This window comes from Coffea arabica, chromosome 4e (assembly GCF_036785885.1).
Source record: "Coffea arabica cultivar ET-39 chromosome 4e, Coffea Arabica ET-39 HiFi, whole genome shotgun sequence".
Classification (NCBI taxonomy): domain Eukaryota; kingdom Viridiplantae; phylum Streptophyta; class Magnoliopsida; order Gentianales; family Rubiaceae; genus Coffea; species Coffea arabica.
In genome coordinates this window covers 13,693,193-13,698,881 of record NC_092317.1, presented here as the reverse complement: position 1 = coordinate 13,698,881, position 5,689 = coordinate 13,693,193, and the positions used below count along the sequence as shown (strand labels likewise).

The following is a 5,689-nucleotide window of genomic DNA, read 5'->3' as shown; positions in this document are numbered from 1 at the left end:
GTTGTTATAAATTCCATAAGTAGGATAACATAAAGGTAGTATTGGAACAAAAGTTTTATCGTTCTTGTATTTCCTCCAAATAGGTTAAAATGTTACAAGAAATGTCAATTCAATGGAGGTAAGTGAGATTTTAAAAACCCCAGGGTAGTTCAGTGATGTTATAGAAAACCTCGGGGGAGATTTCTAAAATTTTGTGTGTGTGTGTGTGTAGTCAAACATGGTATTTGTTTGCAAAAGGAAAAAAATTGAGGAAAAGTGAAGAAAAGTGAAGGAAAATTAGTTATAAAATTTCTTTATGTGTATTTATTTAGCAAGAAAATTCCGATATTTTCTTGCATTTTTTATTCTGCAAAATTTCCAGAATTTTAGGGGAAAATGGATGTCTGAATACAAAAATCTTAATAAATGCCACTAACCATTACTAACTTCCATTTTCTCTCAAAGTTTTGTTTTTTAATAACTGGACGTGTTCTGGTAAAAGATTTTCATTTTCATTTGCCTCACTTTCTCCATGCTCGAACAGAGCCTAACACCAGTCAGCACAAATAATGCAGTAAATGGAAAAGACAACACAAAAATAATCGAAAGACAACAAAAGTAGCTGAGTACCGCAATAAAAAGTTCTATATTACTGTTTGATCACCCTACATTTGATTAACTACAATTTAATTGAATGTTCCTATAGGTCCCATTTATATTCTGCATTGCTTCAGCCGCATTCAAAGCCTTTTGTTTTTTGGGATTCAAAGCTACTACTACATTTTTTGTGCATATTGTGCTGGATCTTTCTATCCTTTACATCAGAAACAGTTGATTATTCGAAAACACACAAAGTTGACCGTAAATGAATTGAGAAAGTGCATGTATGCATGGACCAAAGTTTTCTTAGTTGGAAGACTTTTTTACCACTGCAATCTCTTTACAGATACCTGAGATTTGTAGGACCCAAATAAATAAACACACATAAATCCACCTGAACAACCTCAAGAATTTGATATATGAGGCAAAGGAAAAGAAATTCTCTTCTATTATTCAAAGAAGGTTGTGGATACAAAAGTACGAAAATAAACAAAGCACCGCAAAGGCTTTTTTAACATATGTACCCTACGGACTTGGCCAACTTATTAGTACTACCAATATGGGATTTTATCCCACGTGACCAACTTTAGACTTACCAATAAAACTAGCTAATAAAGAAATAACATGTGGCCAATAAAATAAAATTAACCAATCAACACTAATTTGGCTTATATTTCCACATTTCCTCCGTTAAACCAGACTTCCAAATTTGGTCATGCCCAACATCTTTTTCAATTTGACAAAAGTCTTCGCCTTCAATGCCTTGGTGAAAATATCAACCACTTGCTCTTCAGGTCTGTAATAATCAACTTCAATTTTCCTCTCTCGAACCAACTCACTTATGAAATGATATTTGATGTCAATATGTTTGCTATGCCCATAGAGTACTGGATGTGAGGACCCGCAAATTTTCTTATTTATTGAATATTATAAGTTTACTTAAATATTTATTTACTCATTTTCTCCGAATTATTTATTTCAACCATTTAAAATCCATTTATATGAAACAACTCCTCTTTTATATTTTTAAAGCGTTTGTTGGAAAAAAAAATTCACTTTTCAAAAATTCGTTTAGTTCGGAACAACGAGTGCACGTCTTTCGAGGCTATACTTGAATCGGGAGTGTATTAATATTGGAGAGTTAAGAATGATCAATGACAGATTAAGAAAGGTTAATTGAGGAATTAATACTCGACTCGTGTGAGGACTCACAAAATTCATCTATTTTAAACTCCTAATTCAAGCTCATTTAATTATTTATTTGGCCAATTGCCCTGAATATTATTTTCTAACCTCTTTAGACCTAATTACATGGGTCTATAGCTTCGTTATATTTTTAAAGTGACTTGTTTCAAAATTTAATTTTTGGAAGTCCGTTAAGTGAAAATAGTGAATACGCGACTGGAGTAAATAATCGATTCGGGAATACAATAAGCTTGGAAAATTGGAGACTTGTACATTAGTCTCAAAATAGGTATTTTTATATTTAAGTGTTCAAAGGTTAGTTAGTTATATTACCGTCATAAAAACTTCTTAGAAATTTCACTATCTCGCGCTTAAATTGGAAATACGCGTTTTTACGCACGCGAGTAATTGAGGAACCTTAAGCCATTATTTTGGGACTATTAAGAGTGAATAATAATAATATAAATGCAAGTGCATTAGAGGTTTAGTGCACTAGTGCAATAAACTCACGAGGAATCGAGCACGAAACGCACGCGCACGTGCATTACTTTAGTGGACAGCTTTGAGTACAGGTGAGCCACACGTTTTAAGCTAACCATTAGAAGCTCATACCATCAGCATTTCCTTCCTTTCCTACGCACAAACAGCCGAGCAGCCAAGGGAGAGCAAGACCAGAAAATTCCTCCACCCTCTCTCCTCAATTCCTTGCTCAATTCCCTCCAAATTTCACATGCAACCCTCAAATCACTTGGTGATCAAGATAAGCAAGGAAAAGAGCTAACTCTCACGGTTTTTCTCCAGCTCAAAGTGACCGAAAATCTCTGTCTTGGCTCTCGAAGAAAGTAAGTAATGATCCACCACTTAATTCTTGGTTTATGGAAGCTAGATTACACTCATGAGCTCTTGGATTCTCATGGGCAGCTTTAAATTGTTGGAAAATTGGTGAGTGGACTCTATGAAATCCCACAATGACTTTGATGATCTGATTTGATAGGATTGGATGTTGATTGTGTTGATTAAGTGTTAATTTAGTAGAGTTAAGTGGCAAAAATGAAAAGGAAATCAAATGAGGAGCTGCATGTGATGATGCCGATTCTGCCCTGCAATTTTCGTGCATTTTAGTGTACTTTCTTGAAGTCCAATTGACTTATTTCTGATGCAAATGTGAAATATAGGTTGTGTTTAAAGTTTCCTCAAAATTTTACGTGATTTGGGTGAGTGCATGTTGAGATTTAGAAATTATGCCAAAACTGGGAAATGATTCCCGTCACTACCAGACAGCCAGCTTGTTTCGGCTATAATTCATCGCTCCGATGTCGGAATCGAGTGCCGTTTGTGGCACTGGAAACTAGACATTCCCAGCTTTCATTTGGTATAAAATAAAACCCCTAATTCTACCCGAATACCCCGTACCAACCTTTTAAAGATGACTGTCCTGTTTCTCTATTTTCCTGGAATGAAGTTCAGAAGCTACAACTTGAGGCTCGAATTTGAGCTAGTTGTGTACTGAATTTCAAAACAATTTCTTCTGTGAAATTATATTTTTATGAATTTATTTTCCAATGCCACCAACCATGCTCAATTCCGAGTTGAATTGAGTGATTTGTGATCAAAATACGAAACCTGCCCTGTCCTTGAAAACCCTAAATATTGGACAGAATTGATATTAGACTTGGTATGGACTTGCCAATTGAGTTTCTTGGAGTTAAAACACCTACCAAATGTACCATGAATGTTCCTTACGCTTTTCCTATACAAATGAACCACGTTTGAAGGATTTTCCTTGGCCAAATGTTGGAATGGAAAATAAAAAACTCAAGACAGTTTTGCCTTAGAATTTTCGAAACTTGGGTTGTTTGGTTGACCACCTTTCCGAAGTTATTTCTCCAAGAAATTTGGTAGAGGGACAACCCTTATATGGTAGTATTATACTGCTAATTATGGTGTTATTCCGAGGCCGTTTCATGGGTCAAATAAATTACCAAAGTTCATGACTCGAGTTTGAAAAACCCATGTTTCACAAGGGAATTTTGGTAACTTTGAGTTGTCATATCTTAGTACTCAAAACTCCGTTTCTCATTCCGCTTGTTTTACTGTAAACTTGGATTGCGACTCTAAAAGAGTACCAAATTTCAAAAGCTAGTTCCAATCAAGTGAATTTTGCCGAATCTTCAAAATTGGCCAAAAACCAACCTAAATCTGCCTTAGGAACCAAAACAGAGACTTTGAGCTTATTTTTGAATATTTTTCATTTGGAATCTTAGAAAAGTGTATTCTAGGAACTTTTAGTACCTTGGAAGAGGTTTCCAACAGTACCAAGTTTTCCAATTTTCGACTTGTAAAACGTGAGATACGATTTTTCTAATGTATCGTATCAAAACTGAAATTTTCCGAATTCTAAGGAAATGGAGTTTTTAAAATACTCCTTATTCCTTCGATATTACCTGAACGTTTTATACTTGATTTCAAAGATGAAAACTTGATTTCTCTTGCACTTTAAAACTCCACTTTTGAGCCTTAATTTGTGAGTAATTTAGGCTCATTTTTAGTAAAATTTTCTAGAATTGCACAAGGATGCAAACTTTCTTGATAATTGGGGTTTATAAGTGATTGTTCACTATTAATTATTCAGGCTCGCACGAGGACCTTCAAGAGGATCCTACGGTAGACGCTTGAACTTCAAGTAACCTTTCTCCTTGATTGATTTGGTGAGTGTCAAATGCATGTTTACTTGCACTTCGCTTGAGATCTATTGCCTACATGAACCCTACTTGAACCTGTTGTTACTTGAACTGTACTTGTTGGGGAAAAGTGTGTACTTTACCACACTTTATCTCCTTTACTTGGATCAATACATGACTTGCTACATGAATTACATGAAATTGCTGGATTTTACATGTACATGACCTAAAGTCGAATGCAGAGAAATCTCATCGGCTAAAACTTGATTTGGTTTTGAAAACCTAACCTGTGGGGACGCCCAAAACCCAATGGTTATACCTCGTAATCTCGCAGCCAATCGTGAGGTCTTGGTCGGGAAAACTTGGTAAATCTTGGGACCTAAAGCTTGATCTTTTGAGATCTTGCTTGACATACTTGTATAGTATCGCCTTTACATGCCTGCTGGTTACGGATCCGAGAGGGTGAAATGATGGATGGAGGGAAGTAAATGGAGATCTACGGATTGGAAATACCAACCCGGTTGACGGAGAGTCATCGCGGGAAGGTATACGAATGACCCTGGCAATGCAAGTGGAACTTAGCTCCTGAGAGCTACCATATCCTTGAATTGTTTCTATTTACATTTCATTGGAATTGGAAATTATTTGTACCTTCTTATTTGACCTGTTAATTGGGTTTGTTACTTGGACTATGTGATTGCATGTGTGTCCTTGGCCTCACGAGCGTTTTGCTCACCCTGTAGATTTGTTTTCCTTAACAGGATTTGGCATGGAATGATACTTGGAGGAACTCTTTTGATACCCTTCTGACTTAGGGTTTTAATATATTTTGTGCTAGACCTCTTATCGGTTGTACTTCGGAAACCTAATATATGGTTTGGATGTTTGATGTACTCGGATGTAGTTTATTTTGGGTATTGATGTACCTTTTGGGAATTTAATGCAATGATTGGATAAGCGTTATGTATATTGTTAAGTTTGGAAGTTTTTCGCACTTTCTTACTTATCTAGTGTTGTTGAATGATTTTACTTTAAGCTTGAATGGAAACTGCTTGAGTTCTGGCGAGAGTTGGGCAGACGTCCCGCGGATACCCTCTGGTTCGCCTTAGGGAGAAGTGGGGGCGTCACACTGGATTCGTTGATAACTCAATTGCTGATTTACTATCACAATAAATCTTCATAGGATCAACTTGCTTGTGGTTTAGGACACCAAGTAAGCAACGTAACCAGAAAGTTTGAGTAGC

The 5,689-nt window shown here is 36.1% G+C and overlaps 1 long non-coding RNA gene across 1 annotated transcript; it reads left to right on the top strand.

Moving 5' to 3' along the window:
* The first annotated feature begins 2,418 nt into the window (after nucleotides 1-2,418).
* LOC140005721 (uncharacterized) lies at nucleotides 2,419-5,408 on the top strand. The gene is made up of 3 exons (XR_011813288.1): nucleotides 2,419-2,606; nucleotides 4,397-4,472; nucleotides 5,207-5,408. It is a non-coding gene; the product is annotated as an uncharacterized lncRNA (long non-coding RNA).
* The last annotated feature ends 281 nt before the right edge of the window (nucleotides 5,409-5,689 follow it).